This window comes from Spermophilus citellus (assembly GCF_964194105.1).
Source record: "Spermophilus citellus genome assembly, chromosome: 15".
NCBI lineage: Eukaryota > Metazoa > Chordata > Mammalia > Rodentia > Sciuridae > Spermophilus > Spermophilus citellus.
The window spans coordinates 43,776,812-43,795,103 of record NC_138195.1 but is presented as its reverse complement, the minus strand read 5'-3'; the positions used below and the strand labels follow the sequence as shown (position 1 = coordinate 43,795,103).

The window sequence follows — 18,292 nt, the reverse complement described above, 5'->3', positions numbered from 1 at the left end:
TTCCGCTTTATTACCAAAGGCTGTGTGTTTATATAGGTCTAAGGAGAGGTCGCCCGTTTATTGGCAAGCTCTCCCATATGTCAGTTCCGGAGCCCAAGAAGTGAATTCTAATTGGGGCTAAGGCTTCCCACCAGCAGGGTTTGAACATTGGCGCCGGCGGGAACATTTCGCGCCAGTGAAAGAAAAAAAAGAGAAGAAAGAGGGTCGTTAGACGCCATGCTGGGGTTTTTCTCTGGGGTGCTGCTGCCGTCATATGTTTTCCCAACAGGTGGAGGGCAGGAGGACAACAGGACAGGGCTGGTGGTGCAGGGAACTCCAAGGGCCGGGGGAACTGCAGAGGGTGCACAGGGGAGCGGTGGCGAGTCCCATTCCCATCTCAGCATCCCACCTACATGGGACGCAGCCCCGGAGCCTGCCATGGCCCGCACATGGCGCCCATCCTTTGCATGGACTTGTAGGAAGCACAAATCTCCATCCTTAAATTCAAATGTGTAAGAAGCAGAACTTTCTTTCTCCATTTCCTGTGACTCAGCCTCATCTTCGTTGAGTCCACAGGTTGGTGATAGATGCAGAATCTGCCCGTCATCTGAGAGCCTGTGGCTGGGGATTGGTTGTCACAGTGATGAGGCATCCAAGGAGACTTGGTCTCACATGTCCATTTGGGCACCACGGAGGATTCCTGGGTGCTGTCTGCTGACCCCTCCAGTCTGAGAGGAGATGGGGAGGTTCTTCCACTTTTCTGGGTCACAGTTGCACCAGGGTCCCATCTGCTGCCTCCACCTATGTGGCAGGAAGGCCACCATGGGGGTGTTTGAGGTCTGTGACCTGGTCACACAGCACTGTCCTTTCCTTCCCCTGGGCCTTGCTGGCTCCCTAGGAGTGGAGGCACAGTCCCCTTTGCTCTCAGATCCTGGGGAACCAAGACCCTCACACCCCCTCCCTCTCCCGTGCCCCAGGGGAGGGCCTTCCTGGGGGGTTGGGCTGAGGCTATTCTTATTCACTCATGGTGGTGGGGGGGGGGGTCTAAATCCGCTGCCCCTGCAGCTTCCTCCAAGCCAAGGCATCTGCACACAAGAGGCAGGAAGGGACTCCTTCCACTTCCCACCTTCATTCTGCCACCTCCCTTCCCTGGGGCAGGAACAGAAGAAGGGTGAGGGAGGAAGAAAGCACCAAACAATGTCATTGACCTTTGAAATTGTGCAGAAGTAGATGGTGTCTCCCTGAACCACACGGCATCGCTGGGGCATAGATACTACTGACATATCATTTTATAGATGAGGAAACTGAGGCTCAGAGAGAGTGAGCAAGGTGCCGAGGTTGGCTACTGGCATTTGTACCTTGCCCAGCTGGTGCCCCCAGGCTATACTTCCCTCCTGCTTAGCCAGCAGCGCCTGGGCAGCAGGAGCAGGTCCACAGGTCTCCGGGCTCCCCTTTCCACCAACACCCGCGGCCGTTCCTGGTGCAGCTCTCTGGAGGCCCCAGGGTCACGCTGGCTCAGGGTTTGGCCCACGGGCACTAAAAATGTCATTTTTCTTAAGGAGCAGATGTTTGATCTGACAGGTTCTTCCTGCCTGGTTCATGGCCATAATCAATAAAGCAAATATTGTCGATCATTATTTGTAATCTCCTTTGAACCTCCTGGAGCCTAGTGAGAAAGCCATGCTCACGCTCCTCGTTTGGCCAAGGTTAAACGACTTGCTGGAGTTCACAGGCAGGAGGTCGTGTGGCCCCCAGAAATGAGGCTCACGGGGCTGCCCCTCACAACAGAGGCCACAAAGCTGCTCCCGGGACCTGAGCGGCCGCCTCCCCTACCCGGCCTCTGGCAAGCACATCCCATGGACCCCGGGACTCTTGATCCCCAGGTTGGAAAAGTAGAGTCCCCGTCAGCCTCAGGTCATCCTCCCCTGCTTCCCGGCCAACCTGCAGGGCCCCAGCCACTTTGTCAACCTGCCCCCACCTGTAAGTGGAAGGAGCCTGGTGGCTCAGGCTGCACCAAGGGACACCGAGTTCTAGGCAGCAAAGGAAGGGGCTGGGTGGAAAGTCGGGGGTCACCAGCTGATCTCTCTCAGAATCCAGAGGCCACCAGGTGAGCTCCTGACAGACTTCCTCACCTCCCTGGTCTGAGCCTGGTGTCTGGAGTGGCCTCTGGCGGTGGCCTGGGTCCTCACCCCTGAAGTCCTCACCCCTGAGGAAGACTCCCTCCTCCCCAGGCCTGGGGCTCAGGTTAAGCCAGAGTTCAGGGGCTCAGCATTTTGTTGAAATCTGTCTCTTCCCCCTAAAAAAGGATGGGTCCTCCCAACCTGTACCACTCCTATACTAGGGCAAGGGGTGATAGGGACATAGTAGGTCCCTCCAGAGATGAAGTCCCCTGGGCCAGTTGTGAATGCAACTTCTCTTCCAACCTTGTAATGCCTCCCCCCACCTCTCTCTCTCTCTCTCTCTCTCTCTCTCTCTCTCTCTCTCACACACACACACACACACACACACACACACACACACACACTTACCTATCATTTCCCCCAGGTCGGCAGTCCCCAGAATGTAGCCCCACCTGGCACCCCGCCACTAGCCCCCTCCCTAAGTATCCATTCCAGAATCCCAACCACCCGGGGGACAAGGACAGGCAGTCTTCAAAGTGGGAGCAGTAAGCTAAGGGGGCCCTGAGGAACAGGGGCTCTCCAAAGTGGCATCTGAGACAGGTGAGGCCAGCACTCCTTGTCCCTGTCACATGTACCCCGTGGGACCTTGTGGATTGATCACATCTTGTGGGGGAAGGGGTTCCCCTTGGCAGACAGAAGACTTGGGGCTCCCCCACCTACTAGAGAAGGCAGCTAGCAGCGTGCACTACCCTTATCCACCCGTGGCTGGCAGGGACCGATGACTCCTAGGTGTGCCCGTCTTTCCTCTGTGACATGCAGTCACCAACTGGCCATGTACCTGCAGGGCCATCTCTTGGACCAGGCCGTGCAGCCCTGTCTGGGACAGGCTGGCACCTGGCCGTCATCACCCCCAGATAGCACCCCACTGGACAGACAGATTCAGTTGTCAGGCCCCTAAAACCATCTTTGTTGGCTCAGCTCACTTGAGGTCTCAGGAGAGCCCTAGGGGGACAGGGTCCAGCACAAAGGATTGTGGTGAGCCGTTTCTTCGGACTGTGGTCACCATTACAAGATGGCGCTGGCTCCGCTGTGGTCTGTGACAAACAACTCCTTATTTGGGAGAGTTGGCACGTGATTTTTTAACACCCTATGAGAAAGCTCCACGTAGCAGCTTCGCATTGGGGCTTGGGATGCTTTATTAAGGCTGGGAGGGGCGTCCGAGAGAGAGAAGAAGAAACATCAGGGGCCTGAATAAACGGCTGAAAGAAGATTCCTGTTGTTGCGTCTTTCTTGCGGGCAAGGGGTCGCGACAAGTGGTGCCGAAACCCGGGAACCAGAACTTTCAGCCGTCAGGGGTGGTGCACCGGTTAGTCCCAGGTAAGTGGGATCCGCGACCAAAGCGGGGATAGTCCCAGTAAGTGGGATCTGCGATCAAAGCGGGGTCAGCTCCTCTACAAAGAAAGAGAGAGCTTTATATTTTATTGCAGCTGCACTGTGTACTTTCACTTTTGTTTTCTGTGTTTCTTTTGTTGTTGTGTCATGGGTGCCGCATCTTCAAGTCCGCTTCTTCTGGCCCTAGACGGCCTGTTACGTTCCAAGGGCCTGGAAGTGAAACATAGTACTTTACAAAGATTTTTACAGAAGATGGATATTGCTGCACCGTGGTTTATCGCACCTGAAAAGATTCAAACAGGGGATTCTATTAAGTATTTGGGAGCAACAATTGGGTGTGACAAATTACGACCACAGAAAATCACCATACGAGCTCAGGATCTCCAAACTCTAAATGATTTTCAAAAACTGCTGGGAGATATTAATTGGATACGAGGATATTTATCCTCAAGGGCAAGGCATTGTTGAGCGTGCTCATCGCACCTTAAAGGACTTATGGAGTGAACCCACGGGGATTGAAGCCATTGGTTGTCTGGCAAATGGATGTGACACACATATTACACTGTCCCCATTGTGTCACATTTCTTCATCCCCCTATGCCAATGCCGGTTCATGGTAATTCTAGTGTCCTCCCCACTCTTTTCTCTACCTCATGTGAGATGTCTGCTCCCTGTGCCTCTCCTAGAGGGGACGTGGATAGCATTTTTAATCAATCTCAAGTTAATCTCACAGGAGTTTTTTGTTTCAGCCTTGGGAACACTCATTGTATTAGTCTTAAGACCAAGAATTTGACTAACTGGGAGGACCCATTGCGGTCCAGTCAGGTTTCAGGGAGCATTCTCAGTGCTGTGCTGAGCCAAGTAGTCTCAGGGGAACAAACAGGCTCAGGAACCCCCGCAAATAGCTCTGCTTTAAACACAACTACCTTGGCTATTATCTCCGAGGTACTAATCCCAGTGCCTCCTTCTTCTAATAGTCTTTATAATGCCACCCATTTTAAGGCCTCTCCTTACTGTACCCCTAATCTTGGTTTCCCCCCAACATTTACGCCTTGTCAGGATCATTCTTGGGAGCAACGTCAAGTTGCTAAAGGTTTCTCCCTTTCCCCCTCTCTTAAGAGGTATGTTTATAACTTTAACAACAGTGTCAACTCCTCTACAGGAGTGGGTTGGTCCTGGTTTCAATGGCTGATCTCCAATGAAAAGGGGGCTTCAGCTGATATTTCTGCACTGGCTCAATTGCTGGGAGCCAAAAGTTGGCTGGCTAATGTTTCTGGCACTGTTAGGGAGAGTGAACGAGGTAAAAGACTCACATCTGTTTCGTTCAACTCTCTGTTATATAATGCCGCATTGCCCCCTGCAATGGTCTGTGTCCAATCCCCGTTCTTACTCCTTTTGGCTAATGACACCTCGTCAGGGGTGCTGGATTGTTCTAATGTTACCTGTCTCTTATCTGAGTGTTGGGATGGTTCTTGGACTGTAGCGGTGGTTATGAAAATTCCAACTTTTGTCCCAATCCCAGTCACTGCGGACCCTGACGAATTCCCCATTGTTGAGCTACTTAGAGTCCGCAGGGATTTTGGAATCACAGCTGCTATAGTGACAGCCGTGGCGGTATCTGCTGCTGCAGCGGTCACGGCCGGAGTGGCCATGGCCAGTCAAGTGCAGACTGCTGCCACCATTAATCAAGTTGTTCAACAAACTTCCACCATACTTGAATCCCAGAATACAATTAATCAACATATTTTGTCAGGGATTTTAGCTGCCAACCAAAGAATAGATTTACTCCAAGCTCAGGTAGAAGAATTGGCTGATTTGGTGCTTTTGGGCTGTGTTGAACAACGTGCACATTTATGTATAACCTCTGTCAGATTTAATGATTCCAGGAATGCCTCCCGTATCATTGGCGAATACTTGGCCGGAAATTGGTCCATGGCAGCGGAAGACATGATCCAGTCTCAACTAACCCAGATAGCTGTCTTGAACAGTACCCATGTCGATCCCGTAACTTTGGGTCAATTCACCGATTGGATATCCTCTGCCTTTTCCTTTTTTAAAGAGTGGGTGGGGGTAGGCATTTTTGGTGCAATGTGTTGCTTCGGTATGGTTCTCTGCTTGTGGTTTCTCTGTCGCCTCAAGGCCCGCAATGCTCACGATAAAGCTATGATCATACAAGCTCTTGCAGCTTTAGAAAATGGCAACTCACCTCAAGTTTGGCTCGCGCAAATTAAACAGTAAATCTTTGACATGGTCGTCGCACCCCAAGTCTTACGGACATTGCACTGGGATCGACATGTCTTTCCTTGTTATTCTCTTAGTGTTGGAAAGCCCTTGCACTCTGCCGGCTTTCCTACCATTGCACGCAGATGGGTTTCCACACTAGTGCTTTTCTATCGCCTTAAGACCCGTGCCTTTCTTTTAGGGTGTTACCAACTTGTTTATCGTTGTATTTCTATACAGCCACAGTTCAGCCTTAGCTATCCCCCTTCGTCCACCATCGTCACGATACAGGATGCGAGGCAAGGCACTGCACTTGAGTGATCCTTGAAGTGGACCTCAAGGAGAGCATGTCCTATTGTATGCGGGTTAGACGCGTCCACGCCCCGTCCCACGGAGAAAAGCGTCGGCTGATATGGCCTCAGATCTGGGGAAGGCGCCTCCTTGGGGCTGAGCCATACTATGCAGCCACTTCTGCACAGTGGGATAGGACCTCTACTCTCTCCTGTGTTGTTCTTAGAAAACAAAAGGGGGAACTGTGGTGAGCCGTTTCTTCGGACTGTGGTCACCATTACAAGATGGCGCTGGCTCCGCTGTGGTCTGTGACAAACAACTCCTTATTTGGGAGAGTTGGCACGTGATTTTTTAACACCCTATGAGAAAGCTCCACATAGCAGCTTCGCATTGGGGCTTGGGATGCTTTATTAAGGCTGGGAGGGGCGTCCGAGAGAGAGAAGAAGAAACATCAGGGGCCTGAATAAACGGCTGAAAGAAGATTCCTGTTGTTGCGTCTTCCTTGCGGGCAAGGGGTCGCGACAAAGGATGCCTGTCTTCAGGCGTGTGAGGACGTCCTGGGGACCCAGAGCAGGGCCCTGCGGTCCTCATGGACACTCCAGCTGAGCCGGCCTGAAGCTGACCTCCCTCTGACAGGCAAGGGTTCTGCCGGACCCTCACAAACAGGCTCAGAGGGAGCACTCCGAGACTCTGGGGACAGATGTCAATCTGTTCCCCAAAACCAGGCTCGAGAGGCTGTGTTCCCCCCAGACATTTTAGAGATGCTGATAACAGCCATTCTGCCCTATTCCTTAGGACAGGTCCTCGAGAATGTCACTCAGTGCCTGTTCAAATTCAGACCGGCCTCCTTCCCAGCTAGCCAGGCAGTGGGGGCCTCCCGCTGGCCAGGCAGGCCGCCAGTCCACTGAGCAGCAGTTCCCCTACACTCCAGGGGCCACTTCCCCAAGAGCCTCCCAGGTCACCTACTGGGAAGACACCTGTGTCCCCCGCCTCCTGCAGGCTCCACCTACTCTCCATCCTTGCCCTCTGGCCAGGAGGGGCGCTGGGAGGGCCCAGCTGACGGCTGGCCGGGGCTGGCACCTGGCCGCTCATGGGTGTCTCTGCTTCCTTCTGCCTCCTCTTGGCTTCCTGGCCGCATGTCCCATCCATGCCGTGACCCCTCACTTATCTGTGTCCCTGCGGCTTTTCCCCATTTGGGCCTGGAGCCCAATCAGAGCCCTGCACCCCCAGGGCTCTGACGCCAATCTGGCAAGACCAGAGGGATCTGGAGTTCGTCTTCTCCAGGGCCTGGCCACTCCCCGGGCCTTGATCATGGGCCTCGCGGGGCCGACTTCAGGCATCTGGAACAGCTGCCTCTGGGAAGAGCTGTGAGGCACCGTCGGGAGCGGTCACAGGACCAGTAGGAATGGGTCAGGGGTCCAGTGGGGTGAGGAGGCCCGGTGAGAGTCAAGCCCCCAAGATTCAAGCGTGGCAATGGGTTTTGGCAGGACAAGGGACCCATAGAGAACCAGATAGGATAAAAGCCACCATGATGCTTCTGGTTCCTGCAGCGCCTCAGAGCCTCTCAGAACCTCAGTTCCCCCATCCGTGAACAGGGCCAAGCCTGGAACAGCATGTGGAACCAACACAATAGAACCAGACAAGTCTGTTCTGCATCTTGGGTTAGTTCCTTAACCTTTCTGAACTGTCGACACATCATCTGTAGAAGGAAAAGAATGCTGAAACTTCCCCTCTGTGGCTGTCGACAGAGCTGCAGATATGTACACAGAGCGCCTGGCACAGAACAGGGCTCATGGAGGGCAGTGGTCACTATTACTACCTAAGCCTGCTTCAGGGACCGAAAGGTTGAGCTAATGTGTGTGTGCGGTGGCTGGATGAAATACAGTGTGTCCTGTCCCTGGCCCTATTCGCTCCAGGGACACAAGGCTTAACCTTTCTTGGCCTCTTTCTCTAATCTCGTCCCTCTCCTCCAATCCCCATAGACTTTAGAGCCAAAATCCAACACCAGTTGCATCCCCTTCCCTCACTCTAGAACTTACAATGGCTCCCATGGGCCCTCGTGTGCAGACTGAGCAGCAGCACCCCTCCCAGCTTCCCCTCCTGTCTCTCCCCACCACAGCAACTCTTCTCCCTGCCTCCCCCACACCCACTCGTGGTCTCATCCCCGTCTTCCCCTGCACCATCTCCCTCACCCGGACAGCTTGTGGCTGCTGGTCACACCCTTGACAAATACAGTCCCACCCACCATCCAGACCTAACTGGGTTCAATTTCTGAGTTAACAAAATTGAAGTAGCTACTCTAAGGCGGGGCTTTCAAAAGGGTTCCTTCCTTGGGCAAATCATCTTAAAATTGTCATCAGCCAGGTGCAGGGTGCACACCAGTCATCTTCAGGAGGCGGAGGCAAGAGGAGCACAAGTTCAAGACCAGCCTGAACAACTTAGTTAGACCCTGTCTCAAACTGAAAAATAGAGAGTTCTGAGAAGGCAGCTCAGTGGCAGAGGGCCCCTGGGTTCACTTCCCAGTACTGGGAAACAGTAAATTGTCAGTAGAATTGTCTACCGATGCGACCTTAGGAAACTTGCCCACCGGCCCCTGTAGGGTGGTTGTGAAGAGTCAGTTCAATTAGGTGGTTTATAAAGTGTCTGGCATGGCGCCTGGCACACAGAAATGCTTCATAAAGAGCCGCTATTTTTGTTATCCCGTGTCTTTGGCATATAAAAGGAAGCCGTGCAGACCAGCCGGAAATGTTAGGCTTTTATGTGTAATTAGCCATCCTCTGCTTAAAATCAAATACCTTCTCACTCACCAAGGGCCTGGCCGGGCCTCCAAAGCTCCATGTCGCCAAGCATCCTTGGAGGTCTCCTCATTCATCACTCCTTTACCTTTACCGCATCCCATCTGCCCAGGGAGCTATGGGAGGCCTGGGGGCGGGGTGGCACTCAAGGCCAGCACACCCAGCTCAGGTTCACGGGAAGGAGTGGGAAGCAGCTCCCAAGGACTCAGGCCCCTTTGCTCACTGGAACACAGGACGTACCCCATGCACTGGGACCCAACCCCAGCTTTAGCTTCAAGGCCTGACCTGTGCTCCCCTGGGCCCTGCTGCCTCCCCAGGCCCCAGCTCATCTCTCTCCCCTGGCTCTCCCTGGCCTGCCACTGGCCTCCCTTCTGTCCCATCAACACAGACAGCTCCGTCCCAGCTCAAAACCTCTGCCCGTGCCCTTCCTTCTGCCCAGGATGCGCTCCCCAGACCACACACTTGGGGGCATAAGGACCCTGGAGCCTGCGTCTGTCGGTGCTTGTTGGACAGATCTTATGAAAAGAGCTCAGGCTGGGCTTGCAGCCCCCTCTCCAGCCCCAGACCATGTCCAGCAAACTTCAGTGCCCCTGGGGCCCAGTGTCCCTCATCTGCACCACGGACCACCGTGACTGCGTGTACGGCATCCACCACCTGCTAGAGACTCAAAGACAATGAGTGACCGACGGGAGCAGGCCCCTGTGGAAGCTAGAAAGGAGAGGGAAGTCAAAGGGCTTCAGTGTGAGGCACAGGAGCCAGCTCTGGCCCACCCCAGGGGACAGCGTGGCATCAGAGTGTTGGTCAGAACCTGCGCAGGGTTAACTGCCCCGAGAGGGCAGCCAGGGCCAGGGCCGGGCCTCTACCCTGCGGCCATGGGTGGGTCTCCAGCTTCAGCACCAGACCAAGGGCTCCTTGTACACAGAGCCCAGGCCCCTGTGCTCTGAGCCCCTGAGGCAGGGCTGGTCCCTCAAAGGCACCCAATGAAGCTCCCTCACCCTATGCCACAGCTGTGGGGTTCCCAGTGGGTCCCGAGGCACACCACAACTCCCCTCGCCCTCCTCAATTAGATGATGTCTGTAAAGCCCCCCGAGCGAGGAGCATCCTAAAGACAGGGCGCTGCTATTAGATCCGGAGCCCAGCCGGGGTCGGAGGTACAGATGCTGTCAGAACCGCTGGCTGCTGTGCTCCTGGATGACAGTAACCGGGGAGGGTGAGCTGGGTGCGCCTGGTGCTCGCCGAGTGCTTTGGATTATTTGTCTGGTGTTTGTGATTGGAACAGGCCCAGGGCACGTTCCGCTGAGCTACTCTTAAACTTTTATTGTTCAGCCCCTGTGAGTTCAAGGGCTGCGGGTTCTCCTGGTCCTCACTCATTTGTACTGACGATGGCCTGTCCTTGGAGACCCTTCCTGATGTCCCTGAGAGGGGACTGGGATGTGCTGGACTCAGAGTTAAGAGCCTCCACCAGCTGGGATGGAGGCCCAAAGCTGGGCAGGACAGGGTCTCTGCATAGTCTCGGGTTATCCCCTCCCCCAGGCCCTTTGTGTGACTTTGCCCTGGGCGGCCACAGGGGCCACAGCCCCTCTCTCTTCTCTTCCTTCACCAGCTGTGGACCACAGCGTGCCTTTCTCTTCCTCCTGGGCTGTGCTCCCTCTCTGGGGATGTGGCACATGGTACCAGGACATAAGCTGGGCATTGAATCCATCCCTGGTCTTTGGGGGACACCGAGCCAGGGAGGGAACACCCACTAGCTGGTCACCATTCCCACAGGTGACAGTCTGACCTGGTGGATCTCCCAATCGGTTCACTGCTTCTGGAGCTGATCACCACTGGATCAGCTCTGCCCTGCCCATCCCCCATTACAGCCATCAACCTTCCACCCCCGAAAAAGTGTCACTCATATCTTGCTGGTGGGACTGCAAATTGGTGCCACCACTCTGGAAAGCAGAATGGAGATTCCTCAGAAAACTTGGACTGGAACTACCATTTGACCCAGTTACCTCACTCTTTGGTTCATACCCAAAGGACTTTAAATCGCACACTACAGTGATGCAGCCACATCAATGTTCATAGCAGCTCAATTCACAATAGCTAAGCTATGGAACCAACCTAGGTGTCCTTCAACAGATGAATGAATAAAGAAAATGGGGTACATATACACAATGGAATATTACTGAGCCGTAAAGAAGAATGAAATTATGGCATTTGCAGGTAAATGGATGGAACCGGAGACTATCATGCTAAGTAAAATAAGCCAATCCCCCCAAACCAAAGGCAGAATGTTCTCCCTGATATGTGGATGCTGACCCACAACAAAGGAGGGTGGGAGGGGAAGAATAGAAGTTCATAGGATTAGATGAAGGGGAATGAAGGGAAGGAAAGGGGGATGGGAATGGGAAAGACAGTGGAATGAATGTGACGTATCTGTCCTATGTTCATATATGAACCACCACAGTGAAACTCCACAGCATGGACAGCCACAGGAATGGGGACTTCATTGGACTGGGTTGCACTCCATGTGTGTATAATATGTCAAAACTCACTGTCATGTATATCGAAAAACAACAAATAAAAAATTAAAAATAAAAATAAAAACACCTCCCACCCCAGCACAATTTCCCATCACTTCCTCCACCCCCAGCCCTCACCCCAAACTCCCCTCAAACTCCCTCCTTTGAGAAATATTCCGATGCTGGCATAGGCAAAAAGAGCCCCTTATCCAAGAAGCCTCAGGGAGGGACCACTTGAACCAGGATGGCCACCTGTGAATGACGATTCCTGAGGACTTGAGATTCCAGGAAGACACGCACAGGACACTGGGGCGTTGCTGGAATGGGCCCCGTGTCTCATGTCACATGTCCCCACAGCCCCAGGTTGGCCAAGGCCCATATGCTTGATCACTGGACACCATCACAATGTTCTTGGACTTTGAGTGACTTTGTCCTCCAAGAGGAGGAGCTGGGGAATGTTCAGTGGAGTCGGCAAAGGGACACATTCTTGTCTTCCAGGGTCACGGAACCTTGGATGAGACGGAGTGTTACAAAAGCAAACACCCTCCACCGCTGCCCCCCCAAACCACAGGAATAATATACAGCTGAACCTGGGACAGGCCAACGGGCTGAGGGGACAGAAGAAAGGGTGCTGACCTCACTGGGTGGGTGGTCCCCAAGGCTTCTCCCAGGAAGTCTGAGCTGCCTGCCGAGGCCTCCTCTCTGCCACCCCTGCCACACGGCCCCTGCATAAGTGGCTGTCCTACGTCTCTTCTGCTCAGGGGTCAACCCTAGCAGATGTCCACGAGTGCAGGACCCCTCCTCCCTAGCTCTAAAAGACCTCGAGACCTGGGGAGCCTCAGCAGCTGCTGGCCCCCATGCACACCCAGACACGGACCCCAAGACGGCTGATGTGCCCAAGTTCAAACACTGAGCAGAACTCCAGACGTCACAGTAGCTCCATAATTAACTCACTGGGCTTCTCTAAGCCTCCATTTTTCACCTGTAAAGTGGGCCTGCCTCGAATGGGGATTCAACCCACTGGCAAGGATGGGGATGTCCTTGGCGGGCTGGGCGCATCCGGGATGCAGTGTTCCTGAGAACTCCTGGGGCTTTTTCCGTCTCTGACTCAGAAGTGACTGAACTCAAAGGAACCTGAGGAGGCTCGAGGGACCTGGGTGGGGGAAGGGGCTTGACTGGCTCCATCAGTCACAGCCTCAGGGTGCCGTGACTGGAGCCAGAGAGGTGGGGCGGCTGGTGAGCTTGGGAACCGGGCGGGAGGGACAGGAAGGCCAGGCTGGATGGGAGGGGGCTCTCGGTCTTAAATAGAACCCAGGCCATTGTTTCCCTGGGTGATTGTATTTTGTCTTTTTCCCTCTTGAGAGCAGCCTGAAGGAGGAGCCAGCCAGACAGGGGCTGCCTGGAAGTTCTAGAACACCATTGTTTTCAGGGTGAAAATTAAAATTGTGTATTTTTTAAGTTTAAAAAAGCAAACTCTCCAAGGTCACGCGTTGGCTCTGGGCCTCCTGGAATTCAGGCTTGTCTGCTATTCTTCAAGGTGCCAAGTCCGGGGCCCAGAGGCCAAGGTCACCTGGGGGCCATCCCTGGGAGGATGTCTGGGAAGCAGACCCAGTAGGACGCTCCGTCACCTCAAAAGCACCCAGGAAGACGCAGGTGGGTCCAGCCCAGAGCCCGGTGTGGCAGACAGGCTCACTGTGGCCTCCCATGGAGTGCCCACGGGCTTTCGGGCCTGGGTCAGACTGGGGCGGGAGCCGGAGGCACCTCTGCTTCTAGGCTCAGGGTCAGGAGCAGTCTGTCCTGAAGCCAGCCACACCTGTGAGGAGGGGCCAGGACCTGCTCTCATCAGCTCACCTGTGCACCAGCCCATTGGTCCTCCCCACCTCGTCCCCTTCCCCTGACCGTCTCTTTCTCTCCCTCTCTCCTTTTCTCTCTCATATTTTATTCCTCAGAGAATCTCTGTGCAATTAGGGTTCCCACACATTTGGCATCTGGAGCCCCAGAGCGATGGCGGAGAAACTGACCGGGGGTTGGACCATGAGCAGAGCTGGGCCGAGAATCCCAGCTTGGGGGTCCCAGGTGGACCGAGCGCTCATCTCCCTCCACACTGGGTTGGCCTGGGGAGGCCGAGAGACCGCTTGCTGGACCCTCCTCCCTGCTCCCGTCCCCCAGCTCTGCCTAGCGCTGGAGGGCATGGGGGTGGCAGCACCAGCCCCTCCCTCCCCTCCCAGCCTGCCCTGCTCACTGAGGCCCCTGGGACACTCTGACCATGATGGCAGCTGCACCCCCCCACCCAGCACTCTAGGAAGAGTGGCCAGGGCAGGCCCTGGGCCATGCAAGCCCAACTCCCCACAAACACCTGTGCTACCGGAGCGCTTCCCACCAGCCCTTGCAGAGAGAGTTGGTGAGAGGACGCTGAGAAGTGGTGGGTCCCAGGAGCCAGCCTCCTGGGCAGCCGGGCCTGGAAAGGGCAGTCTGGAGAGGAGCCGAGGTGAGCCGGGAAGGTGGACACAAATTTCCACCTTTGGAACAATAGCAAGCCCCTCTATGTGCTCAATGAAGGAAAGTGACCACCACACTCGGAGTGACCAAGAGACCTTTACTGTGGCAGTCTCTGATCGACTGGAGGAAAAAGAGGAGAGAGAGAGAGAGAGAGAGAGAGAGAGAGCCCGGCAGGAGAGAGTTTTTATAGCCCAAATCCAACAGGCTCTCTAGGTCTGCAAGCTGCCTTGTTGGCATATGGTGATTGCATCATACAGATTGAGAGTGTGTCATCTCTGCCCTCAGGCAGACCAGGCAGGGGTCCTGACTGGATTTCCATTGTACCAGAGGGTGGGGGTCATCGTTCAGCCTTGAGGCAAACAAGCGAGAAGGAACCAGACGGGGCGAGAGTCTGAGTGTCCACCCACCCTGCAGCTGACATTTGTTCAGCCTGCTCCACAGCTGACACTGAAGATGGCCAGGCACTGACCTAAGCACTTCACAGCCCCCATTCAAGACCCACAGTGGCCCTGTTAGTGTCCCCATTTTACACACAAGTGTGCTCCTGTGCGCCTTCCCACACCAGCTCAAGACTGGCCCCAGGAGCAGACCAGGCCCTTCCCAACCCTGGGATGGGACTGACAGGCCAGCATCATGGTGTCACTGTGGTCCCAGGGGACCCCCGTTGCCTTCTTGAAGTTTTGAGTAACTGGTGAACCAAGGCTCCTCATTGAGGATTTGTACTGGGCCCTGCCCCTAGCGTGTCCAGCCCAGAGCCCGGATGTGGGAGACGGGCTCACTGTAGCCTCCCTTTGTGGGTCGGCAGACTCGAGGGCCTGAGGTCAGCCTGGGATGGGTGGGGAAGGATCCTCTGTTTCTGGGCTCAGGCAAATCCCATAACCACCCTGGGAACCGAAACCCTCATCACTGAGGTCACCAAACACTCCATCTCCTGCCCAGTCCAGGGATGAGAAGCCAGGCCAGGAGCATCGTGGAAGAAGGCCCACTGGCCCCAGGGCCCTGGTGGCTGGAGGTTAGACTTGTAGGGCTTCCTTTTCCTCCAGCTGGGGGAGCTAGATAGGTGTACCTGGCCCGACCCAGCCTGGAGCAGCTGCAGGGCCGTGCCCTTGGCCCAAGTGAGTTCCAGCATCCAGAGTCTTGCAGGGCTGGAAGCTGGGTCCCCTGTTCCACAGTTACAACCCACCCAGGAGGGCAGACCCCTGTCCACTTGGAGCCCAGCATCCTCACGCCTTAATGCCGAGATGCTGAACCAGACTCATTCCTGCCAACGCTGAGAAGCTGGACAGGGTCCAGGGGAGGTCCTGGACGTGGTGCAGTGAGGGCAGAGGCAGCAGGACACGAGAGCTCCACCCGCTCTTCCAGTGCTCCCCAGTGGGACTTGAGCCTGGAACAGGATATCACTGAGCTTCTCAGCAGCACCGTGGGGCGGGGCTCATTAGGATAAGCTCAGCGCAGCCCAACACGGAGGGGTCTGTGTCCTCCCAACCCCAGCACGCTGAGGCCAGAGTTTCTGTGGTTTGGCAAGAACCCTAGGGTGACCCCAGGGTCTACTAATGGTCTATCATCTCCGCAACGCCAAGGCTCCAGAAAAGGCCTGGGTGACACTACCCTTCTCGGGCTTGGAGTCAGACGCCATCTTGAACCAATCACTGTTGGTGGAAGGAAGGAAGACTGGTGGCTGGGCCTAGTCCCCACGTGAGCAATGGCTGGCTGGGCAGGAGGACATTCTCCAAAGAAGGCGGAGGGAGGGTCGTCCCCGCTGACTCCCAGCAGAGGGGCTGCCGTTCTCTCTAGGGGCACCAAGCCTCCCAGGCCTCCCCTGGTTCAGCAGGTAGGAGCGCCCGTCTGGAACATCTCGAGGTGTGAGCTTCAACAGAGTCTAGTGGACCACATCTCATCCTTTATGTGTCCCCGTATCCTGCCAAGGACCTGCCATATGATCACTGCTCTGCACATATTCGCTGGAAAGAGGGTTTTAGAGCATTCTAGAGCTTCTGTTTCCATCTTAAGTGTCAGCTTGGTCAGGGAGCAAGAGCCTACGTGGCTTAGGATTCTGTGCAGGAAGTGACAACCACAAAGTCATCTCAAAATGGGTTAAACAAAAAAGGAATATACCATCCACAGAAGATGAATGTGTTATTCACATTCACTTACATGGGAGATAGAGTAGATTTCAGGACTGGTTTGACCCAGGGGCTCAAAAATGTCACCAAGGACCCAATTTCTTTCTTTCACTTCCCTGCCCTTCATGAAATTATTTTTATCCTAAGGCTGCCTTCCCTGTGGTCTCAAGGTGGCTTCCAGAATTTCCCCCTACTGCATACTTATCCCGCACAGAGAGAGAAAACCCATCTGTCAGCAATCAAAGCAGAAGTCCTGAGATCATTCTGCATGGACCAGCTGTCCACCCAGGAGCCCACAGCTGTGGCCAGGGATTGTCGTGTGCTGCCCCCTGAGCTGCAGCAGAGTCCCCATGTCCTCAGCATGAAGACTACATGCAGGAGAGGCAGGTGGCCCACGGAGACAACAACAGTGGCAAAAGCCCATCCATCTGCCCTCACTCTACTCTGCAGCTGGTGGCCCTCATTCCGAGCTCCCAAGAACCCGTCTCCTGCCTCCCTTGCGGCTGTGAGGTTGTAATAATGGGTGTCGCCAGCCTGCACATTCGACCTTGAGCTCCTTGGAAGCCGACTGCATCTGATCTGTGGCTGGGTCTGCGGGTCCCCTGTTGTCTCAGGGCTTGACCCCAGGTCCTCAGGCACCACTGTGCATCCACAAAACCTGGACAAAACCACCCAGAGCAGGACTCTCACGAAATAAATGTCTCTCTGCCCAAACAGGCCATAACAGCTTCCTGTTTGTCCCCTAAAATATATGTGCATATTCTTTTCCTTGCATGATTTCTTAATTTGGGAAACCCGCGTGTTAACTGAGGGGAAGAAAAGACCTATGACTGCAGGAAGCGGGTTACGGGCTCACCTCCTACACTTCCTGCTCTGGCCCAGGTGGGAGGAGATGTGCATTTCCCTTCAGAGTGGGGTGGACATCAATGTGGTCACTCCCTGGCCCAGTCACAGCAGCCAAGATGCCCCAGAGATGGTGGGGCAGCCGCAGGAAACCCGGCAGCTCACAGTGTTCGGCACATCACAAGCCCAGACTCTGGGGCTAAAAAGAGCCTCAGGCAAGGATCAAAGTGTTCTTCCTGCCCTGGAGGAAACCCCAGGGAGCAGGCTCATCACACTCAGTTCCCAGGAGGGCTGGGTCTCCAGGTGGGACACAGGACACTCGACCAAACTGTGCCACCTCCCTGCTATGTTCTCATCCCTGGGGTTCCAACTGCCACAGGAAATCTGCAGCTTCCCCCAGCCGCTTGGGCCTTGCCCGGCCTGTCCTAGCAAGGAGGGCAGCAAGAATCCAAGACCAGCTCCCAGACTCCGCCAGCCCATGGATCAGGGCCTAAAAACACATGCAAGAAAGCATTCGTCACACAGAGACTGTATGGAGACCCAGAGACTGTAATGGGGCCACTTCCCAGACCTGTTCCTCAACCCAGCTGTGTAAACCTGCACCCCCTCCCAGGTTACTGGTGGAAACTGGGTCAGAGCACAAGAGACTCCGAGGGGCTCAAGGGTGAGGGTCGCTCCTGCTCCTCCTCAAGGCGACACAGGCTGGACAACTGTCCCACCAAAGCTTTGTTTTGCCAATTGGAGGTCAAGGCCAGCTAGCCCCAAGGCAAGGGCCATCAGGAAACTTGCACTTGGGATTTGAGAAGGAAGTGATAGGATGCCCAGCAGATGGCCTCGCTCCTTGCAGGTCCAGAGGGCAGGAGCAGCAGGGACAGGGCGGGAGGACAGGGAAGCATTTGGCACTCTGGGCAGGGTCCCGCCAGGCTCGGGCAATGGTTTCCATCTGCAGGGTCCCGGGAGACCATGTGGTTACGGTTTGGTCCCCAATCTGCAATTCTGTGGGGGTGCAACCTTTAGGAGATGAGGTCTAGTGGAAGGAAATTAGGTCCTCAGGGGTGCCTGGATGGGGGAACCCCACCCCTACTTGCATCTGACCACTTTTTGCATCTGGCCACCATAAGGAGAGTGCTCCTCCACCGCGTGTTCCCAGCAGGACGCACCGCCCTGCTCAGGCCCCAGGGGATGGAGCTAAGTGACCAGGGACTGAAATCCCAGGAGCCAACATGAGCCTTTGCTCCCTGCACATCGATTGTCTTGGGTGTCCGTCTCCATGATGGAGAACTGGTTGAAGTGCTCGGGTAAGCGGGCTAGGGTCCACGTCCTGGTCCTGACTCGGAGTCCAACCCGCCCTCCCTCAGCCACCCAAAGGCCAGCGAGGCCACAGCCTGGCTCCTGTGCTTCCCATGTGGGGCTTCTAAGCAGGAAGGCAAGGGGCAGGCGGAGGGGCTGCTGCATCCTCTGGGTGGGCCTCTCTGGGCTCCGAACCCTGACCATGGCCAGGGAGGGAAGTCGGAGCTTGGGGGA

General features: G+C 55.2%; 1 protein-coding gene across 1 annotated transcript in view; it reads right to left on the bottom strand.

The window, feature by feature from the left end:
* Window positions 1-1,482: 1,482 nt before the first annotated feature.
* HK1 (hexokinase 1) overlaps window positions 1,483-18,292 on the bottom strand; it is a 282,452-nt gene continuing 265,642 nt past the window's right edge. Inside the window, exon 19 of the transcript XR_014018997.1 lies at window positions 1,483-1,493. The gene's annotated coding sequence lies outside the window, so the exon portion shown is untranslated. The remainder of the gene's footprint in view (window positions 1,494-18,292) is intronic.